This window comes from Nicotiana sylvestris, chromosome 12 (assembly GCF_000393655.2).
Source record: "Nicotiana sylvestris chromosome 12, ASM39365v2, whole genome shotgun sequence".
Taxonomy (NCBI): Eukaryota; Viridiplantae; Streptophyta; class Magnoliopsida; order Solanales; family Solanaceae; genus Nicotiana; species Nicotiana sylvestris.
The window spans coordinates 143,557,499-143,582,659 of NC_091068.1; the positions used below are offsets into that span (position 1 = coordinate 143,557,499).

The window sequence follows — 25,161 nt, forward strand, 5'->3', positions numbered from 1 at the left end:
ATAAAGAAAAATTATGATATGGGGTAAATTTATTATATAAAAAGGTCGGGTAAATGAAAAAATAAAATTATTTAATAATAATGAAGAGTGAGATGAGAAAAAGACAAGATAATGATGCAATCACACCAAATCGGTCGTTACATAAAGTGGCACATTCGTCGTTACGTAACGACGCACTTAACGATACGATACAATAAAATTTAAATAATAACCAAAACAAACATCGTATTTAAAGTAACAATACGATATAATACAATATGTAACAACCATCCAAACAAGTTTGGCCACCGCTTGGTGAAATTCACTTTAGCTTATAGCTTGTTTGGTTGTGCTTCTTTTTGATAAAAAAAAAAAATTCATTCCAAAAGTTTTTTTTCCTGGCCAAAATTTAAAAGGAAAAAAATTATTTTTGAGTAGAAGCAGAAACAGTTTTTAAGAAGTAGAAAAAAATAGTTTCTTCCCAAAAATACTTTTGAAAATAATACACTTAAAAATACTTTTTAAAAGTTTGGTCAAATATTAATTGTTGTATATTTCAAATTGATTAATCGAACACAAATAGTGAAAATAGCACGTGCTACCCAGTTTTTGGACTGGTAATTGAAAAATAGCCAGCATTTACAAAGTCATTAAAAAATAGTCACTGTTTTGCTGCAACAAGGAAAGCTCCAGCATAATATACTGGAGATTGGAGCACTCCAGTATATTATGCTGAAAGTTCACATGTAAAAAATTTGAATTCCAATATATTATGCTGGGTACTTTCCGGATTTTAAACAGTGTTTTTGTTCAGATTTATCTTTACATGAAAAATGACTAAATTTCAATTACTTTTAAAACTGCGGCTATTTTCAATTACCACTTATAAATCTTGCTATTTTTGAATTTCGCCCGCACAAATGGTTTCTCATCAAATTAACTTTTTTACAAAACAAACTGATTTTAAAAGCACGACCAAACCTCTATCAATTCACCTTCAATTTGCTCCCAAATGTTGGTGCGCTCTCAATTGGCTTGGCTTAGGCTTCCACTAATGGGCCTTAAACGAACCATACGAGTCACAGGGCATTTGCATTTATACTCATTTTTTGGGTCACGTTTTAACTTGTGCCCACTTTGTAAAAAAAGTTGCAAGTGTATCCAGTTTTTCGCGTAACTTCAGCATACAGGGCTGAAGTAGCAAAGTTAATCACGCAAAACTTCAGCATTCTAGTAGACGGGCCTGAAGTAGCAAGTGTGCTGAAGTTTTTGTTTGTAATTGCTGAACTTAAGCATAGTAACTGAAGTTTTATTCTCTATTTGCTAAAGTTTTTGTTTGTAATTGCTGAACTTAAGCATGATAGCTGAAGTTTTATTCTCTATTTGTTGAAGTTTTTGTTTGTAATTGCTGAACTTAAGCGCATAGTAGCTGAAGTTTTGTTCTCTATTTGCTGAAGTTTTTGTTTGTAATTGCACTAAGTAAGCTGAAGTTTTTTTGTCTTGGATTCATTAATTTTGTCATTAAGTTTTTTCAAAAACTTCAGCAGAAGATACTGAAGTTATTTAGTTCATTTATAAAAATTTCAGCACTAAATAAGCTGAAGTTTTTTTTGTCGTGGATAAGCTTTTTTCAAAACTTCAGCAGAAGATGTTGAAGTTATTTAGTTCATTTGTAAAAACTTCAGCACTAAATAAGCTGAAGTTTTTTGTCCTTGATTCATTAGTTTTGTCATAAAGCTTTTTCAAAAACTTCAGCAGAAGATGCTGAAGTCATTTAGTTCATTTGTAAAAACTTCAGCACTATATAAGCTGAAGTTTTTGAAAAAGCTTTCTAACATACTAGATAAATAATCAGATTGCCAACAGTATCTAAATCATAAATTTTGGAAACAATAAACGTGAAAAGAACAGAATTATCATAAAAAGAATCATTAAGTGTGACCTTAAACTTTCCATACGTAGAAATATTCACAAATTATTGTCTAATAACTTACGTAATTATTTATAATTTATTTTTAAATAATCTGATAAACATACTTTTGACAATCATACCATGAACTTAAGTTTCATAGCAGCACCAACAACAGCAGAAGAAAGAAGAACAAGAAGAAGAAAATGACGGAGGAGAAGGAGGAGGAGAAAAGGGGGCTGAAGTTGTTTAAAAAGTGGGTACAAGTTAAAACTTTTCCCGTTTGGGCCCGAACCTGTTCCCCACAATAATCCAATATCAGATTGACACGTGTTGGAACTCCCAACTGAATTCTGTTTTCCCCGCGGGTGAACTTTCTGTTTCTTTTTCTCCTGCAGTCAGCTGAATATATTAGCGGGAACGAGAGTACAAGCAGGCAAGTGGAGAGAGAAAGCTCCTTTACTCAACTGCTCATTCTCTTTCTCTTTCTAGGATTTTCTCTCTCTTAATTCCTTCAGGTAACGATCATCTTCTTCGCTGCATTTTCTTTAGTTTCATTTCAATTTCTTTGTGTTTTTCGATTTTATATTAGTGTCTCTGTTCGTGATTTTGTGTTTTGCGGCACCACTATTTGTTGAAGCCATTTTTTCCTTTTCTTAGTTCAGGCATCTGTTTCCTCGTGTAAGCCTAATAGTATTAGAATTTTCTTTTGTAAAAATACACACGAATTCTTTTGTATCGTGTTGTATTCGGAGTTTAATTTCGTGCTATATTGGAGTTTTTCTTCTATCGGCTTCATATTCTTATTATATGGTTCTTTACGTATTTGATTTCATGAACATAAGTATTTTCAAGTCTTTTCTAAAAGTCGATGTTTAAATTTAATGCTAACGGAAAATTCAGTAAATTTTGCTGTGTGTAATTGACTGGAATAAACTTGGTGATTATTGCTCTGTATATTTCCCTTGGAAACTGGTAACTGACTTCTTCAGAAGCCTGTACTTGTAACTTCGGCTTGATTGTCTGCGCGCTGAGAAAAAATGTCAATAATGAATTCAGAATTGCATATATATATGCAGATATATATATATAGAGAGAGAGAGAGCGCTAAATCTGTGTCTTGAACCATATATGTCTTTTTCTTGAAATCATGGCGAAAGTTCCAATTCAATACTAAACAAGTCCCATTTTGCAAATTTTAAGTTCTGTATGAAAGATCATATTATGCCATGCATCTTTATCTTATTTAATTTGTTCCTAATAAAATTCCATACGAGGATAGTGCAGTGCTAAGGTTTTTAATGTGGTAAGGATGCTTTATATTGGGTCAAACTGTCAAAATTCAAATCTTATGTTCTTTCACCTAAATATGTCTGTTATGCAAGTATGGAATTCATGCCTTGATAGGAGTTGAATAATATTTCGTTTATATGCATTTTAATTGCTCCCTCCTTTTCAATTTATGTGACACTCTTTCAATTTTGAGATGTCCCAAACGTTTTCCACCATCCATTTCTTTACAACTCACATACTTCACGAATTCACATTCGTTAAGCTCTATGAATTTTAAACTTTGACGTGATGTCTTCTATTTCGAATAAACTTTTCAACCATTACCTTAATAGTACTTTCTCCAACTATCATTGATATGATATATATAAGTCAATTTAACATCTTAAACTTCATGTTTAGTCAAATACCATCATATATAAAATGGAACTAAGGGAGTACAAATAGACTGTTTACCTTTAAAGTAGATATGTAACAAACAAGATGATCATTTTATCGGCCAATACTCTGCTTTTACATTGTTTAGACCAACTAACTCCGTCTGAATCAACTAATAACTGTTATTTTCATCTCTCTGAAGCTTATGCATCAAATTCAATAATGTCAATTTAGAATGTAATAGACTTCTCTATTTGAAACTTCTAAAACTTGGCTGCTCAACAAAGATGGGGTTTTATTTACTTTTCCCCTAAATATTTTGGCGAGGCAAGCGATATGGTTAAGCTGATCAATTGTTTGATCTTTGCAGGTGATTGAGATCAGCAAGGGGAGCAAGGTGAAGTATGAACTTGATAAGAAAACTGGATTAATCAAGGTATTAAGGGGTCAGTTTATCATTTTGAAAAAGTAAAATTATGGAATTTTTTTGCTGAGTTACATGAAACAATTCTGTCGTCTGTAGGTTGATCGTGTTCTTTACTCATCAGTAGTATACCCTCATAACTATGGCTTTATCCCTCGTACAATTTGTGAGGACCAGGACCCTATGGATGTATTGGTCATCATGTAGGTAAGCATCCCTCATCCCGAGAAGTAACAACATATATCACAGTAACCTCCTCCTTATTATTTTCTAGAAGAAGCTGCTTCTTGATTGCATCATTCTTTGATATATTACAGCTAGTCTTAGACTTGACACTAAGGGGTTGTGAAATTTCTTTATGACTTATAAAACACATGGAGACGGACAAGCTGATCTTGTCTAGTAATAGTCCCAGTATCGTCATATGATCAGTGTTTTGTTTTCCCTTCAGATACTTTTTAGATCAGATTTTGACTTTGAATAAATCCAGTGTTTAACAAAAAATGTGATTCTTTGGTCAAAACTAAAGACAAATAGAAATTCGGGCTACTGATAATCAGGAGACGAAAAAGAAATAATAGACTTTTTGAGAATGACAAATAAGCAGTAAATAGGTTTGTATTCCAATGTAATGTTTTTGATATCCTCCCTCCTTACAAATGACGAGACCCCCTCCTTTTATAGTTGATTCTAAGTAAAGGAGTAATACCTTAGTCTTAATGAGACAATTATGAGCAATAAATGACATTAAATAAGACGTTACACAATCATTCCTATTTAATACCAATTCTCTAACGTATTGGGTATTTAATATTGAATTTGGACTCCTTTTCGTCATCATATCCATGTCTTCAATGCCTTCTGATCTCTTGGCTTTAAATGACCTAAATAGGTACGAAGCTTGTATTATTCGAATTGCCTCTCGTGCCTATTTAGCTTTCCTTTCCCCGTATCTGTTATCACTCGTGCCTCTTAACTGATCATCATGTTTTGACCATTTGACCAGTCCTCGTGTCATGTCACGTCACCTTCAATGTAAATTCAGTTTTTTCCCAATACAGATAGTCCCCCACTTTCTATTTATTTATCAATTAAATATCTGGGAAGTGGATCTTCATAAAAAAGGAATTTTTGCCGTAATTAATACTATGACAGTACTAACGCTTCAATTGTCCCTTCTAATTAATGCTTTGCATACGTGTCACCTTTTATTTAATGCTCTACACACGTGTTACTTTTTGATTGGTTCTGCAATTCTGCGCCCTTTTTTCAAGGCTTCTTCATTCCCACTATTCACGAAGTGATAGTTGCCTTTATTATAGGCTTTCCATTATTACACTTCTAAGTTTGACGGTTGTCATTATAAACATATTTAACCCTCTTTCTTTTGTCTTCTTCTTCATAGATCTTCAACAAGCAATTTATTATTCACTTTTGCTTTTTCTCCCCTTTAGTTCATCCTTCTTCAACAATGTCATCTCCAAACCCCTAACCCTAGAAAAGTTCCAATTCTAGATCACTTCCCCAATGCCCCCGTAAGACATAGGAGAGGCAGAGGAGGTAGGCTTCAGAGCTTGAGCCTAGGATCCACTCGTGGTGGTTCATCTGGTTCTGCTTCTTCTTCTTCTAGTATTAGGAGTTCTATCCCAAAGACCCCCTCTTCTAAAGGTAAAGAACTTTCTGAACCTACTCAGGAACCTTTAGTTGAAGAAATCGTACCCAATGATTTATCTTTTGGGAATGATAGAAGATCTCTCCAAGAACAAGTTAAAAATTTAGAAAAAGCTGACACCTATCCTTCTTTAATAACTGAACTTGTGATTCCCACTGTTAGGAAAGATTGTAATTGGATCTTCGTATGATGATTCCTGCCCCAAACCAGAGAATTTCTTCTTTCAGAATTGGATTCTCTTTCGTTTATACTTATCCCTTTACTTTGGGATTTAATCCTGCCATTGACCCAGTTATACTTGAATTTTGCCGCTTTTTCAAAATTTGCTTAGCACAAGTAAGTCCTCTTGTTTGGAGAGCTGTGGCTTGTTTAAGGTATTTGTCTACCAAAACCAATGTTAATTTTACCTTTTCCCATCTTGTTCACCTATACCACCCCAAATTATTCCGCCATGGAGTTTTTACCTTGACTGCAAGAAGCAAGAAGGTTTTGGTAAACCCCGAAGATGACAAGGATCGAGGGTGGTATTGTCGTTACGTTGCTGTACGTACGGTGGATTTGTTGGGTGAAACAAACATTCCCTTCCCTGAGAAGTGGAATTTTGCACGTAAGTTTTTCTTTTTCTTACCGTATCTATTTTTTAAGAATTTTGATTTCTTTTCTAATCTCGTCTCTTTTTGGCTTTTTGTAGCAACCATGAGAGATGTGGAACACGTTCCTAACTTTCGTGGTTGGGTAGATTCAATTTTGAAAATTGCGCCTATGGAGGCGAGAACTTGGAAATCAATTTCTCTTTTGAATGGTTGGAAAGTGAAGACCCATGGTATGTATTTCCTTATGATTTGCCGTATATTGAATTCTTTCTTATTTTAATTCTTTATCCCTCTTTTTATCAGGATTTGGTATCAGGGGTATGACAGCTGAGGTAGCCGTTGCCATTCGAGCGTCTTCAACCGCTTCACTTGATTTGGAAAAGACTCGGGCCACGCTACCAAAAAGAAAAGTTGTAGAAGAAAGTTCTGAGAATGAGGAAGAAGAGAATAAATACCTCTTTGATAGCTAGGCCAAGAGCCAGGAGACGCGTCATTGATGGGGATGAAGTTGAAGATACTCCTGCTCGAGCCTCTATCTCCGAGCCTGTTCAAATCCTTTCTGATGAGGATACCACTCCAAGAGGCTCTAATGAATCAATTCAACGTCTCTTTGTTAGTGGTTTTGAGAGTGGAGAGTTTGGACCAGTTCTTGATGAAACTCCCCTCTCTTCTTCTATTCCCATTTCTTCTATTCCTTCTATTCCTTTGACAACCACGAGTATTTCTTTGCCTATTTTATCGACTCCTGTTTCCTTACCTGTTTTGGTTCCCATATCTGCTCCTACTGTCCCTGCTTTGACTCCCACAGCTCCCATTGTTTTTACCTCTTCTACTACTCCTCCTACCATTTTTCCCCCTCCCTCTGTTCAGCATACAGAGGCGGGTTCTAGCAGCAGAGGCATGACTATGAGAAGTGTTACTCTTGAAGTTCCTGCCAATCATAGCCTTTTAAGAAAGACTGGTGGAGCTGATGTTTGGCTCGAGCCTCTAATCGGAGATATTGAGAAGAAGAAGATGGAGAGCCACAGTTGCTTGACTTTGATGAATGACATAGTTCATTCTACCTTGAAGGTACTTCTCTTTTAACTTACAAGTTTTTTTTATTTCTCTATATTCTCACATTTGATGTCTTTCCCTTGTAGGCTAATCTTATTGGTACTGAGTTAATGGGAAGAATCTCCACTCTAGAGAAGAAGGATCGAGAGTCTGCGAAGGCTATCTCTGAGGCTAGGAGAATAGCCAAGGAAACCCAGCTTGAGGCAGCAAACTGGAAGGAGCAGTTTGAGAATGCTCAGGGGACCATAGAGGAGTTGCAAGAAAGTAGAAATCACCTGGAGCAGCAAAAGCGTGGTTTGACTTCTGAGCTAGCAATTGCCAAGGCTTCTTCAAGCCAATTTGAAAAAGATAAGGAGCTTTTGGAGTGCTCATTTTCAGAACAATTATCAAAGGCCAGTGAAGAAATCAGAGAGCTTAAGGCACTTGTGGAGAAGAAAGAAGAATATGCAGGGGAGTTAGTGCAAAGCTTGACTCAAGCTCAGGCTGACTTAAGGATCTCCTCTGACGAGATACGTGCTTTGAAGAGTTCTCATGCCTCCCTTGAAGCTTCCCTTGACTCCCACTTAGCTGAACACCAGATATTGAAGAACGATCTTGCTATGTGGGAAAGGGAGTATGGACTTCTTGAGGAGAACTTCAACATAGAGGTAAGTTGGGCTTTTCTAAAATCTCGCCATGATGCTTTGATGGAAGCTACTCAAGAAAACTTTGAATTGCAATCTGAATTAGCCAAAGTCTTAGACACTATTGAAAAAAGCCAACAACCAGTTGATACTCCTTCTCCTGCACTTGGAACTCCTGGGGCAGAAGAGCTTTTAAATGAAGAAGTGGCTACTGCGGCAATTGGAGTTGCAATTCCGGCTCCCGAGGGTGAAACTTCTATGACATAGTCCATGGAAGCTGAAGCTCCCGTGACTCTTGCTTCCCTCGGTGATTTTAACACTCCAGGCCCAGTTGAAACCGCTCCTATTGTTGCTCCCTCAGAAGTTGTTACCGTGCCTGTGACTGCCCCTGAAAATGAGATTGCAACTTCTGATGTTCAAACCCCTTCAGTGACTAGTTGAATGTATTTCAAACTTTACTGTTTTTTTTATTAATTGGTGGTGTTATCCCTTGGCAACTTTAAGGGATCTTTTGATGAAGTCCCGAGTTATCATAATGGGGCATTTGTAAAAAACAAATATTTTGCTGACTAAGTTTGTACTTAGTCTTTTATATTAAGAAGTTTTATCGGTACTTCTGTATATTCTATTCTTGCCTATTTATCTAGGACTTATAGAATAGCTTAGCATTTTTATCCTTTGAAAATGCTTTATGATTCTTCTCATGGATTATCAACATGAGGCTTATAAAAGAGGGCCCTTTTATTTTATCGACACTTAATGAAGAAGACGTCTCAACTTCATAATGGTGTTATAATACGATGAAAGAAATAGGAATACACATGTTTTGTATGAAACAACTTTGACAAGTTTTTATTCATGAACTTTAACAAGTTTTTTGACTATTACATGTATTAAAATACATCTATAACTTTCTCGTAACTGTTTTTCTTGTAACAGATTTTTACATAATATAAAATAAATAAGGTTTTTCTTCATAACCTGTTTCAGTACATAGTCATGACCCTATCTTTATATATTAGGAAGGGTTTGAGAGGTGACTTCGTTTATGAGTTTGAGAGATGACTCTGTTGTTCTCATGGGAAAAACATTATGATGAATGTCTTGTGTTTGTTGAACACGATGATGAATGCTGAAGACTTCGTAACTTTTTCTCAACACTTGTCTCTTTGTGGTCGACTTTTGTTCAATATTCGTATATGTTTTTCTACACATATCTGTGTATAATATGTAGTCCCCCAAGTGTTTGAGCGGTGAAGTATGAAGCCTCGAGCATTTGTTTATTTCTTTCAATTTGGTCCTTTTCCTGAAACAGAAAAATATACGGGACTCGGAGGTGCGATTATAGATGAAGACTGCCTAACTCGTGTGTATTTCCATCAGATTAATTGTAACCCTGGGCTGGGAATTTTAGAATACTCCATTTTGCCTTGCAGGTCGTGACTCATCATTTGGCACGAGTTAGGGTTTTTGCCTAGCATCTAAAATCGTTAGTAAAACTTTAATAATTCAAAAGAAAAATTTTAAAATGGCGATACCTGACTGTGGGTACTTTCTCAGAAGTAATATCTCTTTAAATGGACGGCATTCCAATGTGAGGGTAAAACTTTGCCGTCCATTGTCTCCAACTCGTATGCTCCTTTTCCCGCAATGTCACGAACTTTATATGGTCCTTCCCACATTGGACTTAGCTTTCCTGAATTAGCAGCCTTTGCAGATTGGAACACCTTTTTAAGCATGAAGTCCCCAATATTGAAAAATCTGAGGCGCGCTTTCCTATTGTAATATCGTTTAATTACTTGCTTTTGTGTTGCCATTCTTATCAATGCAGCTTCTCTTCTTCCTTCAAGCAAAATCAAGGTTGACCCGCATCTCTTCATCATTAGATTCCTCCATTGCTTGAACGTATCGTGTGCTCGGTTCACCTATTTCAACTGGAATTAAGGCTTCCGCACCATAAACCATTAAAAATGGTGTTTCTCCAGTGCTTGTTTTTGTCGTTGTACGATAAGCCCATAGTACTCCAGGTAATATCTCAGGCCAATTACCTTTTGAATCATGTAACCTCTTCTTCAAGTTGTTGATAATGACTTTGTTTGTGGATTCCGCTTGTCCATTACCCACTGGATGGTATGACGTAGATGTTATCCTTTTAATCTACCAACTTTGAAGAAATTCTATGATTTGAGCTCCTATGAATTGTGGTCCATTGTCACACACGATCTCTTTTGGTGCTCCAAAGCGGCATATTATATTTCGCCATATAAAGTCTTTAACTTCCTTCTCTCGTACCTGTTTAAATGCTCCTGCTTCTACCCATTTAGTGAAATAATCTGTGAGTACAAGTAGAAACTTTACCTGACCCTTTGCTTGTGGTAGTGGACCTACGATATCCATTCCCCATTTCATAAAGGGCCACGGGGCTATAACAGGGTGTAGTAACTCAGCTGGTCTGTGCATATTATTGCCGTATCTTTGACATTTATCACATTTGGACACGAAATTGTTTGCCTCTTCTTCCATCTTAGGCCAATAATATCCTGCTCGAATCAATGTTCTTACCAGTGACCTTCCCCTTGCGTGATTTCCACAATGTCCTTTGTGCACTTCCCTCATCACATATTCTGTTTGAGAGGGTCCGAGACACCTTGCTAGTGGTCTACCGAACATCTTTCGATAAAGATTTCCTTGATATAAACAATATCGAGCGGCTTTTTTGCGAAGCGCGTGAGCCTTTCCCTTTGTCATTAGGCACGGTTCCGTGCTGTAAAAAAGCAATAATTTTGTTTCTCCAATCCCAAGTTAAAGGATTAAAATTTACCTCATTCTTATCAGGTTCGAGAACGGAATGAAATAAATGTATGACTGAAGCATTTGCGTCATTTGCTACGTCAGCTGCAGATGGAGATTAGCTAAAGCATCTGCCTCCACATTCTCATCTCTTGGGATCTGCATTACCTTCCAAGTTTGGAATTGCTTTATTAGTTCCCGTACCTTTTCGAGATATTCTTGCATTCGAGTTTCCCTGGCTGTATAAGTCCCCAGCATTTGATTGACCACGAGTTGAGAATCACTCTTGATTATAATTTGTGTTATGCCGAGTTCTCTTGCCAATTCTAAACCTGCAATTACAGCCTCGTACTATGCTTCATTGTTAGTTATAGAATGACATTTTATAGCTTGCCTAATAGTTTCACCCGTAGGTGGTATGAGAACTATACCCAGACCTGCTCCTTTTACATTAGATGAACCATCAGTGAATAAAATCCAAGTCCCCGGGTTTGCACCATTAAAAACTTGTAATTCTTTTTCTGCTTCTAAATGCATTCCCTGGCTAAAATCAGCTACGAAATCGACTAATACTTGAGATTTTATAGCAGTCTTAGGTTGATAAATGATTTCGTATTCACTTAATTCTATAGCCCATTTTGCTAACCTCCCTGACAATTCATGTTTATGCAAAATGTTTCGAAGCGGAAGAGCAGTAACTACAACAATGGGATGACATTGAAAATAAGGTCTTAATTTTCTAGATGCCATGATCAAAGCTAATGCTAACTTTTCTAGCTGTGGGTATCGTGTTTCAGCATCTAGTAAGGACTTACTTACATAATAAATAGGAGATTGTTTACATTGGTCCTCACGGACTAAAACAGCACTTACCGCAACTTCAGACACAGCCAGATAGATGAAAAGCTTTTCTCCCACCTTTGGTTTTGCCAATAACGGTGGTTTTGACAAATAAGCTTTCAAATTTCTAAGGGCTTGTTGACAATCTTCATTCCATTCAAAATGATCTTGCTTTTTGAGTGCAGAGAAAAACTTAAAACACTTTTCTGAGGATTTGGAAATAAATCTCCCCAAAGCTGCAATTCTTCCCGTTAATCTTTGAACTTCCTTTTTATTAGTAAAGATATCAGGGATTTCTTCTATTGCTTTGATCTGAGAAGGATTTACCTCAATACCACGGTTAGAAACAAGAAAACCCAAAAACTTACCTGACGCAACTCCAAATGCACATTTTTCTGGGTTGAGTTTCATATTAAATTTTCGCAAAATTTCAAATGTAACAGATAGATGAGAAATATGATCATGATACTGCTGGGTTTTGACGAGCATATCGTCTATATATACCTCCATTGTCTTTCCTAAATGTTCGTGGAACATTTTGGTGACCAACCTTTGATAGGTTGCCCCAGCATTTTTGAGACCAAAGGGCATTACATTATAACAGTAAGTCCCCCTGTCTGTGATGAAAGAAGTTTTTTCTTCATCACTAGGGTCCATTTTAATTTGGTTGTACCCTGAATATGCATCTAAAAAACTTAAAAGTTCATGTCATGCAGTTGCATCAATTAATTGATCTATATGTGGTAAAGAAAAAGATTTTTTTGGACAAGCTTTATTAAGATCTGTATGACAGACTCGCCACTTACCATTTTTCTTAGGTACAACAACTGTGTTGGCTAACCAATTAGAGTACTTTACCTCGCGGATTGACCCAATTTTTAATAGCTTTTGGACCTCATCTTGAATCACCTGATTTTTGAAAGCCCCTTGCTTTCTTTTCTTTTGCTTTATTGGTGTAAAGGATGGGTCTTCGTTTAATTTGTGAGTCATCACATCCGGTGGTATCCCTGTCATGTCAGCATGGGACCAAGCAAAACAGTCCACGTTAGATTTTAGAAATTCAATTAACATACCTCGCATGTTTGAGTTTTAATTAGCTCCAACATAAACTTTCCGTCCAGGCCATTGCTCAAATAATATCACAGCCTCGAGTTCTTCGATGGTTGTTTTGATATTTTCATTCTCCTCAGGTTCTTGAATTGTATCAGGTCTCGAGTCTAAATCTATTTTCTCTCGCTCAGTTGAGGTTTGATTGCTGACACCTTCAACTGTTTCCTGTAATTGCTATTTTTCTTTGTTTACGGTGCTCGTATCTGTTATAGTGTTGATACTCCTCGCTGTTTGTTGATCCCCTCGAATTTGACAAATCCCCCACGGTGATGGAAATTTAATAACTTGATGTAGATTTGACGGAACAACATCCATATCATGGATCCAAGGCCTCCCCATGATCATATTGTAGGCCATTTCCATATCAACTACCTGAAATTTTGTTTCTTTAACAACACCTGCAACAAAAGTTGTTAGAATTACCTCTCCTTTTGTTACCACACTTGAATTGTCGAAGCCTGACAAGGTATGCGCCTTGGGTATCATTTTGTCTTCAGCTTGCATTTCACGTAATACCCTTAGTAGTATAATATTTACGGAACTCCCTGGATCAATCAAAACTCGTTTTACATTAGTATCATGTACAAATAAAGGTATTACCAGTGCGTCATTACGTGGGGTTATCACTCATTCGGTATCTGCATCATCGAATGAAATACTTTCATTTTCTAAAACCTGCCGTACCCGTTTCCCGTGTGTAATTGTTACTTTAGAAACCTTGTTGGAAGCTGTGTAGGTTATACCGTGAATATCTTCTCCCCCACTTATCACATTCACTGTTCTCTTGGATGAAGGAGGCTTTGGAGGCTCTTGCCTATTTTTCATATAGGCTTGTTTACCTTTTTCACTAAATAACTCAGTGAGGTACCCTTGCTTCAATAAATGATCCACTTCACTCTGCAAGAATCTACATTATGAAGTTTTGTGCCCGTGATCATTGTGGAATTCGCACCAATGATCTGGATTGCGTCTATTTGGATTTGACTGCATCTCTTTTGGCCATCGTACCTTATCTCCCATGCTTCTCAAAATAGCCACGAGCTCGGAGGTAGTGACATTAAAATTATATCCGCCGAACCTTGCCTTTAAACTTCTGTCATCATCTCGTGACTTTTGTCTGTTCCGATCATTTCTGAATCTTGATGAAGAACCAGATTCCCTGTTCCTCGATTTTTGATCATATTGTTGGCTATCTTATTTTGACCGTGAGTCTTTTCCTGCAGGTCCCATATATGGATCGTACCTATTTTTACCTGATCTTTTTCGGTTTTTGATCTTCTGGAACCGCCCCTTTCTTCATGTTGAAACTTAGGTACGGTATCTTCTTCAATTCGCAGCTTCGTACTGTACCTGTTGTAAACATCATTCCACGTGGTTGCAGGGAATTCTCGAAGGCTTTCTTTGAGTTTTCTCGTGGCTTCAGAACTTTTGTCATTTAAATTACTTGCAAAAGCTATTGCGGCCCAGTTGTCAGGTACACGGGGTAGAGTCATTCTTTCACGCTGGAATCTATCAACAAATTCTATGAGCAACTCTGAATCCCCTTGTTTGATTTTGAAAATATCTTCCATTCTTTTCTCAACCTTTTGAGCTCCCGAGTGTGCTTTAATAAAAGAATATGCAAGCTCAGCAAAAGAATTTATAGAATTTTCAGATAAAAGAGAATACCAGGTTAATGCACCCTTTGTGGGTGTTTCTCCAAATTTCTTGACCAGTACTGATTCAATTTCTTGTTTGATCAAGTTGTTGCCTTTCACGCCTGTTGTAAATGCAGTCACGTGGTCACGTGGGTCTGTAGTACCATCATATTTCGGGATGTCAAGCATTTTGAACTTTTTCGGAATTGGAAGGGGAGCAGCACTTGGCTTCCAAGGTTGTTGTGAGTATTTGTCCATGTCTACTCCTTTTATTACAGGCGGAACTCTAGGGATTTGCTCAATACGCTCATTTTGTTCCTTAATCTGTTTCTGCAAGGTTAGTGCTAAATTTTGAAAATAGGAATTATTTGAATTACCTGGTCCCCCTTCCTGTGGTTCACTGGTGGTTCCTCCATTTCCAGAATTAACAAGACCAGAACGAGGATTCTCTAATGTATTATTATTAGGAGTTGGTGTGGGTGGTGCAACAGGCAATTGACTAACTAGAGCCTGAAGAGCTTTGCCGACCAGTGCATCAATTAGCTTTTGTAAAGCTTCATTTGCACCTCCTTCAAAATGTTCAGATTGTTCTTGTTGATTAGCACGGGATTCAGGAGCAGGAGTGCCTTCACGAGATTGACGTGGTGAATCTGGATGGGAGGGAACCACGTCAATGTTCGGTAGGTCTCCTTGATTTTGATGGATTTGATTTTCATGGTTTCCCAATGTGTTATCACTGTTACTGTTGTTGTTGTTGTTGTTTGACATGTTGATAAAGACGAATAAAACGTAGCTTCAAAGAAAAGATTATCAGTTTCCCGGTAACGGAACCAATTTGTTTAACCAAAAATGTGATTCTTTGGTCAAAGCTAAAGACAAATAGAAATTCGGGCTACTGATAATCAGGAGACGAAAAAGAAATAATAGACTTTTTGAGAATGACAAATAAGCAGTAAATAAGTTTGTATTCCAATGTAATGTTGATGATATCCTCTGTCCTTACAAATGACGAGACCTCCTCCTTTTATAGTTGATTCTAAGTAAAGGAGTAATACCTTAGTCTTAATGAGACAATTATGAGCAATAAATGACATTAAATAAGACGTTACACAATCATTCCTATTTAATACCAATTCTCTAACGTATTGGGTATTTAATATTGAATTTGGACTCCTTTTCGTCATCATATCCATGTCTTCAATGCCTTCTGATCTCTTGGCTTTAAATGACCTAAATAGGTACGAAGCTTGTATTATTCGAATTGCCTCTCGTGCCTATTTAGCTTTCCTTTCCCCGTATCTGTTGTCACTCGTGCCTCTTAACTGATCATCATGTTTTGACCATTTGACCAGTCCTCGTGTCATGCCACGTCAGTTTCAATGTAAATTCAGTTTTTTCCCAATACATCCAGCACTTTAAGTAGTTAAATAATGCAAAATGTTGGAGCTCCTCTGATGCTGAATCACCTGTATCTACCTTCTGCTATTTTCACAAAACTCTTTGTCGAACTGGTTGGTATTTCCAAAGAAGCCAAGCTTGTTAATTAGCAACCGGGCTTGAAGGCTACTTGTCAGTGCAGTCTGTCAGCACGTGATTTTTGTTTTCGCGACAATCACTCCAATATAAACAAAATAATAGTAGTTTGGTCTTGCTGCACAATTTTTCAGATTTTACGTGGCATTTTCGGTATTTATTTGTGATCTTCCCCTTTTGTATTTTTATCAAAACAAAATATAAAAATATGTGTCGTGTGTAAAAATATAAAGTGATGATATTTTTTTTAATTGTGTGATTAATTGTTGTTTAATATTTTATTAGTGTTGTTTAATTTAATTAAGAGATTAAAGAGGAAAAGGGATTTTCGGATTGGGCCAGTCCATATCAAATAAAACAAGCCCAAACCAAATTGTCCGGTCCAGTTCAGTTCGGCCCCAGGAGTATCCCAAACGACGTCGTTTGGGTCATGCTTGATTTGGGTCGTTGATCTCAGAATGATCAACGGCCAAGATCACATACCCCGTACCCACGTACAGATCCGACCCGTTCTACCCGAACCAACCGTGACCCTTACTAAGCTAAACGACATCGTTTCATTTAAACCTTCAGATCCAAGCCGTTGATCTTGTTTGATCTAACGGCCGAGATCAAGCCATCCACCCCATATATAAGCTTCCCTCTCATACCCCACCCCCTATCCAAACACCCCTGCCTTTAGGTCATCCCCTCCACAGACCTAAACCCTTCAGAACCTTAGCCGCCCCCTTTCCCTTCACCATTAATCCCGACGGCATGGACGCCAGTGACCCCCACCTTAAGACCATAGATGCACCTCACCATCCTGAACCCAAATCCACCAACCGCTTGCTTCGAATCAGTCCCTAGGCTCTTGAATCTTCATTTGAAGATTCGAGCAGAACTCCCATCTACACCGATCTACCCCAGTTTCACACCAGACAGTCCCCAGACCTCCCTTGTGACCAAACCATGCTTGGTTTGGTCCGAATCTAACCAAAGAAACCCAAACTCCAAATCTGCCCTCTAGGAACCCTAGGAATCCTCATGCCCGGTCTGTGTCCGTTTGAGCCAAGTGATTAGGGTCTAATGGACCTTAATCGAAGTGTTCTCAGTTGAGAACACTTCGATTAAAGTCCGTTTAACCCCAAGAAAGGTCTATTCAAATCCGAGCTAAGGCTTTCTGATTTTTCAGGGGCTTTAAGGTAAGTGTGTTTTTCTTTTTCTTTATTCAATACATGTGTTGTTAAAGGTCTGTTCGTATGGCCAAATGTTTTGTTTAATTTGTGTCTTTGAATTTTTATCAACTGTTGTTGTCCACCTTGCCTGGACCCCTATGTTTGATCGAGTCTTTCTTTCATTTACTGATAATGTGTGTATGTGTAAGATGTACAATCAAACGAATTTGAAATGGTTCGTTTAATTAGTTCCCAGGGTCATTTCTGTATTGACAGTACAATCTGAACCCCTTGTTCGATACTGCTCGATTCCAATCATTGGTTTCAATTATATATGCTACAATTAGTATAGTCGAGTCGATATACGTCGCCAATTAGTTTGGCTTTGAAGGATATCACTCTGATTCATATTGTGGATTTCCTGTTGAAGTGTGTTTGAATCCAATTAGGAACTGAGTGTAGTTGTTTGTCAGTTGTTCAATTCAGAAACCTTTGAGGATGTTGTTTATAGTTGCAGTTCAAACTTTGGTCTGAATTGGTGACATGTGCACTTGTGCACAACATGTGCATAAAGTCCCTTTTTTTAAGATTAAAATAGTTTGACAGCATATGTTGTCAGATTATATTCTTGCTGCCCATGTTTGCTTTTAGTTTAATAAAATGATAAAGGGGACTGTTAGGGAATGTCATGGGAAGGGTTTTATTTTAAGTAGTTGAGTGGAAAGAAAAGAGACCACACGGGGGGTTCTGATGTGTTTTAACAGGCTGTGAATAGCCTGATATTAGGCTATAAAAAGAGGCAGAACTTCCATTATTGGGGGACTGGATTTTAGAAAAACATAGATACAGAGAGAGATAGATTCAGAAAAGAGAGATAAAGGCATATAGACAGAGGGGGATTCAGACTGATTTTGAGAGAGCATATATACAGATAGATAGAGGGGTTAAGAGATAGAAAACATACAGACTGTTTCTTCCTACTGTTGTTTGGGTTTCATTTGTTCAACTTGTTCAATCAATTCTAATTTCTTCCAAGTCTCAACTAAGTTTATTGGTTGGTTTGCATTGGTTGTTCTCCTGGACTTGGTCTGTCTTGGAGCTTTGTTTCTACTGCACTGTTTGCTGCTGTTATTTTGTTACTGCTTGTTCCATCGGCTATAGTTGCATCTTGCACTGGGATTTGTCCTGTTGTTATCCGCTGTTACTGCTGCTGCTTTTGTTGTCATTGCTACTCTACTGACTTCTCTTCTTCTTCAATTGTAAGCATTTCCAGGTACACACTTCTGAAACCATGTGTTGTTGAAAGCTTGAAGTTTGAAGTAGAAATAAAGAAATGAATGTTGTTTACTTTACAATACTTGTACTCAAAACATAGCAATAGGTTGAATGGTAGTTAGCCTGTATTTGTTTAAGTTCATTCCATCTACAATTACTCTGTATGAATTAACACACATCCTAACCGAGGTGGACTACTAGATAGTATTATTGTTAGGTTAGATGTATCGGGAGATGATGTACTTGTTAGATCAGTTTATAGCTCATTAAATATACATTTGTGCAATATGTACTTAATAGAAGTTTAGTCTATTTAACACTATGTGGTTATAGTTGTTAAGTTGTCTGTATGACGAGGAGTGCGTGTGTGTTTAGTATATTGGCAGTTAAATCTCAGCTTCTATTCTTGTTCCCTAACATGTAAGGCAGGATGCTTTTAATTCGACAAAAGGCTCATCATAATTCTGAATCGTTTAAACTAACTCTATCAAATTGAGTTGCGTTAGGCAGTTTATAGGATCACGTCTGAATCCCATTGGTAGTAGCTTATAGTAGTCAACGCTGTTAATCTGTTCAAAAGATCGGTTTGAATTAAAATGAGACAGACGCCTAGGGTGAGTTTAGCATGATATTTGTCTTGTATGCAATTTCTTTTATCAAACTGAAAGCATGTCCAATAAAGCACAAAATTTTTCCTCCTCGCAATAATCAATCAGATAACTAATAAGAGGCCGGGATTAGCTAAGCATGTAATTCAATTAGCATACATTTTTTTTTAGAGACGAACATAGTAGAAATGTAGTCACTTTAGGATATCCCTTCTAAAATAATGAGACGAGCCTCGTCAAATAAAAAATGCAAATTACGGGGCCCTCAATAATTGATCATAATAAATACTTAGAATTTGGGATGGATTGTTTAGTGAATTTCACTGCCTTCCCCAAAGATAATAACGTGTTAGACTCTTTAGGCGCAACTCAATTAAAATTACATTCTTAAATTCGGGTGCACATTGATGTGACCCAAAATCCAAATCTCAACGGAGTCGAAATGTGTTAACAACTACGGGTGCATTGATTGTGACGTGGTTCGAGATGCATTTTCGCGACGTTGCAATTCTATAAAAATAAATGATAATAATAAAAGCGGTTTTAAACTTAATAAAAGCACATAAGTCACAACATGTATTTAAATCAGATATTTAGCCATTATAACAATTTAAGCGACCGTGCTAGAACCACGGGATTCGAGGGTGCCTAACACCTTCCCTCGGGTCAACAGAATTCCTTACTTAGAATTTCTGGTTCGCAGACTTCATTTGGAAAAGTCGAATATTTTCCTCGATTCGGGATTCAAGATAAACCGGTGACTTGGGACACCAAAAGCCAAACCTTTCCCAAGTGGCGACTCTGAATTAAATAAATAATCCCATTTCGAATATTGTCACTTAAATTGGAAAAACTCCCTCGCGCATTTAACCCTTCGGGGCGGGCGTGCAAAAAGGAGGTGTGACACAGTCCATGCATCTCGTGAGCTTGGCGAATTTACTATTTGTGGCCTTTTTAATGCATAAAATTTGCTAATACAGGAAAGTTTAATATTGCTGTGGCTATTAGTTCTATGATTGGTCCATTAAGTTCATGGAAATGCCAACAATAGCCTATTCTTCAGTTGATTTTATGGTGCAAATGTACAGGAACCTGTTCTTCCAGGTTGCTTTCTCAGAGCTAGAACAATTGGTCTTATGCCTATGATTGATCAGGTATTTTATAAATATATATTATATATACACTAAATTACTTTGATCTCAATAGTTAAATGGAATATTAACTTGAGTCTGAATTCAGGGAGCAAAAGATGACAAGATAATTGCAGTCCGTGCTGATGATCCTGAATATAGCCTAATCACTGATATCAAGGATCTTCCACCCCATCGTTTAGCTGAGATCCGCAGCTTCTTTGAGGACTGTATCCTTTTCCAAGCTCAAAAACCATGGATTTTCAATTTCAGAAGTTTATGCATACACTATGATGAATGTAATGTAATGTTTGACTGTAGTTCTCGACAAAAGATCAGACAAGAAAAATGAGAAAAAAGAAGTTAAAGTTGATGACTTTCTACCAGCCTCTGAAGCCGCGAAAGCAGTAGAGCAGTCCATGTAAGTTACAACACATTTCCTCTAAGCACGGGTTCTTTATCTGTCGAGGCATATAGTAATGAGCAATATTGAAGAGTTCTGTTACATGATTAAGAGATGGTTATGTCATTTGATTATCATCCATTCCATACTCATATATTTAGTGAGATCAGGTGCTCATTTTTCATTTCAGGAATCTCTATACAAGCAGCCTACGTAGCGGAGAGCTAGTCATTGGTACTGATTGATTCACGACGCTCATATTAATTCACTATATAGTAGTACCACTATACAGTTCTATTAATATTTCCTAGTACTGCACAGAGAAATGGACTTGTTTCATGTACATATAACTTTCTACTACATACTTGTATTGCTTACTGTTGGGGGGAGTTGGGGGGGGGGGAGGGGGAGGGGGAGTTGGGGGGAGGGGGAGGGGGAGGGCGAGTTCCATACAGTACAAGATCATGAATTGCAGTTGAAGATCTAAGTGACTTCAAGTTTGTGAGATTTGAAATTTACTCAAAATGCTTGCTCCCTTGGTAATGAAATGGATTACACAACACTATATTTCTTCTCTCGTCTGTGTTCCGAAAGCTAAATTTGTTATTTTTTATTTGTTCTTTCTTTTTTGAACGTGCTTAATTTGGATAGGAACCAAATAAAAAGAGCATATCCATAGAGTAAGTTATTTCTTGCAATTGTACCCTCTTTTTATTTTTTCTTCTAATGCAATAACTATTTATTTCAATTATGTATTTTTACTTTTTTCAGATAAAATCAGTAAATATATATATATATATATATATATATATATATATATATATATATATATATATATATATAATTTTAGAGTACCATAATTTAGAGCTATATAAAAAATTATAGCCAAAATAATTAATTTCAAATTTTGTATTTTTATAACTTTTTAGATGCCTTGACTTTTCAATTGTATAATAAATCTTTATTTTCAGGTCAAATTCAAAAAAAGATTAACTAAAACTTTATTATATTTAGCCAAATAAAAAAATTTAGCCTAAATAATGTAGTTCTATCAAAGTTTATTATAAATTGTATTCGAAAAAAATTATTTAAAAAAGTAACATACTTAAAAAGGTAAAAATATATTTTATTTTCAAAAAAATGCCAAATATGCAGAAAAGTCCACGTGGCAGGCGAATGCACCCACACTTTTTGCCACATCAGCGTCCAAGGGGGTACTGTCTCTCAAAAGGCCAAGTTGAGGGGGTAATTGTAGCACCCCGAAATATTTCGAAGTACTTAAGCGCTATTAAGAAAGTTGACGTGTGCTAATTGTACAAATTTATATACAGACGAGGACTATTAATATGATGGATATTAATTGAATATGATAATAAGTGCACGATGTGTATTTTAAGTGATATAGGTCATAAGGAGAGCCCTTGGGGCAAATTAAGATGGAAATTATATGGTAGACTAAAGTTCCAAATGAGTACGCACAAGACCTAACTTTAGACAAGCATATCGATATATGTATAAGGATTTATATGATGTATAACCTATAAAATGAAAGGTATTTGAGTATAGTTTCTAAAACTTCAAACCGTTCGTCATTTGGACTTTCCTACAAGAAGTTATGACCAAATTACCAAAGGCTGGCGGAGTGTGCGAAGGCGAAGCATCCGAGGCCGCGTCCGAAAAGAGGGGTTGACAGTGAAGTGCTGCCATAGCGTCCAGGTCAGCATCCGACCTTTGAAGAGGAGTGAGCTGCGGATGCGAAGCATCTGAGTCCACGTCCGAAATCCAGAAATCTGGGCCTATAAATACAAGGTCGGGGGAGGAGAGTATTTTGAGTATTTGGGGGTTAGGGTTCTTGAGGTGAATGGGGGATTTTTAGCTCAAATCAAGTCCAATCAACTAAGGTAAGTTGTTAATGATATTTTGGGTTGATTCCTACTCAATATACATGAGTTCTAACATCATTCTAACATCCAAATTCTAGATTTCATCATCAAATCCTCAAGAACACAAAAATCACCAAAGTTGTGATTTTTCAAGATTGATATACTAAAGGTAATTTCAATGCTTCAAACTCGTTTATTATGAGTAGTTAGAAGTATTTGAAGTATTTGTTACAAGTTTTATTGGTTGAAAGATTGGATTATAAAACTCTAGTTCATGGCATGAATAGTATTTTTGATAAAATAATAGAGAAGATGAATGATTAATCTTGGTGATGAAATTGATTGAATACAATGAACCTATGGAATTATTGTTAGCAAAAGATGAAAGTAATCAACTAAGTAATCATCTGAATTGTATATTGTGCAAGTTTTGATTATGGAAGATGATGAATAGTAATTTGGTGGCATTGGACAATTGATGTAGTATTATTAATGACTTCGAATGAGTATTAAAATATAAGGATGGAGTTGAATGGTCTAGCTTGTAAATGTATTTGGCGATTTGAGTTGTTGGAGGCTTGTAGCCAATTTATGAGCCATATATGGATATTGGTTAATATCCAGGCCATATTTTAATATAATTAGGATATTTAATTGTAAATATCGACTTGTTGGTGATGTTGAGCTTCTTAATCAATATTGGAATGAAGGAAGAGGATTGAAAGCTTGTGAATGTTAATAAAGCGAAAGCGAGGTAAGTTGATTAAAACTTACTCTTCTTGAAGGACTTTCTCTAAAAGCATGTTTCAAGTTAATACTTAAGTTGTTTGCAAATGTGCTTTCGTACTTTTGGAGACAAACAAGTACAGATATCTCCATGTATTAAAATATTATGTTGCATATGTAGTGTCATGCCGTTTTGTAAAATTTTATTTTAAATCTTGTTGGCTAAATGACACTCAAGGTAAATGTTATAAGTTTTTATCAAAACTTATGTATTGACAAGAGTATACATGTTTGAGTGCTAAAGAAAAGTTTTCATGGAAAGTACTTCTTTTGGAAACTGATGTGCAGAACAACCCTTGTGGTATGTTTTAAAGATTGATGTTAAATTGCTAAAGGCTTTAGCATGTAAAAGGTTGTTTATTTAATTTTTGTTCAAATGATTTAGATTTTATATAAATGTTATGATTTGATAAAAATAGATCCTTTGAAGCTACTATGCTTTGAATCTATTTTTGAAGTATCAAATATTTTAGGAGTTACTTGTGTTCACCGAGATTGACTTCGAATATAGGGTGTTCGTTGTCATGAAACTACACATATCGGTGTAGGCGTAGATGACCACTTTGTGGTATAGACTACGGCAGAGTGCTCTCCCTCGAGAGAGTACTATTTTGTGTTATAATTAGCATGGCTGAGTAGATTCGTACGGCACTACGATGAGACGACCTGAGCAAGTAAGGTATATGATACTTGCCGCTAGGTACATAACCTAGTTGACCTTTTTATGTCGGTGATGGTATGGTACTTCCAGTGAAAGGTAAGGATGATTTTCTTATGATTAGGCCTAAGGAGCCGAAAGCGATTTCGATGACTTAAAGTATATGAAATGATTTTGTACGATATATCCAAAATCTTGGATTGATGTAAATGATTTAAAAGTTTATATTGTGAGTTATATTCACTTGGTTGTTATTTAAAATAACAAGAGTCATGAGTTGATAAAATTTCTTATCTTTTTATATCAAATATTGGTGCATTATTTTTATAAAGTTTGTCCCAAGAACTTAAGTAGAGAGAGTCTATGACACTTATTGAGTACCGCTGTGGTGTACTCAGCCCTAAGGGGCCCCCTCTAGGGCCCTTCTTACTTTACATGTTTCAGGATGATGTAACGATACGTGGCATGCGGTCAGGCCAGAATGACTCTCTTTCCGAGGTATTATGAAGCACCACTTTTATTTCGTGGTAGCTATCATGTTCTTTCTTATTTTATTTTGTTGGAATTACTCCAACCGTTGGTTCTATTCTTTGGTATAGAGACTCCATAGATAGTTATGAAAGGTTGTAGTAGCGGGATTGTACACGACATTCATGAAAGTATATTTTACTTAGTCTCATTGTTATTATTATAAAGGGCGTCATGTGTGATTTTGAAATGGGAAAATATTTTATCATTTAAATTGAAAATGTATAAGATTTTCAAGGAGCTTCCGCAGTTAAATTGGTTTTCATGCATATGATTTGGGTGTATCACATGGTTTGGTTCGCTCGGGTCGGGTAGTGTGCCGAGTGCCGGTCATATGGTTTTGGGTCGTGACAGTAATTAAGATTACGAGTTTTGGGTCGTGACAATAATTAAGATTACGAATAGTTTAAGGCTGTAACTAATAATTCGTGTCAAGTTTAGGGGGTGGTAAGGTATTTTGCCCAGATGAAATTCAGATCAATCCTTATAAGAATAATAGATCTCCTTGTATAACTAATCAACTTAAAAATTAATTTTGCCCTGGCCAACAAATAGGCATGAATACCAACAAGGTTTGTGGTGAGTGGTAAATATTCTTTATCATTAACCGAAGGTCTCGGGTTCGAGCCCTGAGTATTGAATCGCCTTTGTTAAGGGAGTGATTTACCCTCCAATATGAGACTTTTCGGCGTGAATCTGAATTTAGTCGGATCCCAATATGAATATCGGACAACGGGTGGAAAAAAAAAAACAAATAGGCCCGAATGCCTTTTGAAGTCCTGATTTCCCCTTTTTTCTGTGTTGTTACAACTCTTTCCAAAGTGTTGAAATAACTTTGCTTTTGTGATACGTGGAGTAACTTTTTACTTGCTCTATAAAATTGATGTAGTAATCCTTCA

General features: G+C 36.6%; 1 pseudogene; it reads left to right on the forward strand.

Annotated features, from left to right (window-relative positions):
* The first annotated feature begins 2,094 nt into the window (after positions 1-2,094).
* On the forward strand, positions 2,095-20,652 carry LOC138883872 (soluble inorganic pyrophosphatase PPA1-like; annotated as a pseudogene).
* Positions 20,653-25,161: the final 4,509 nt, after the last annotated feature.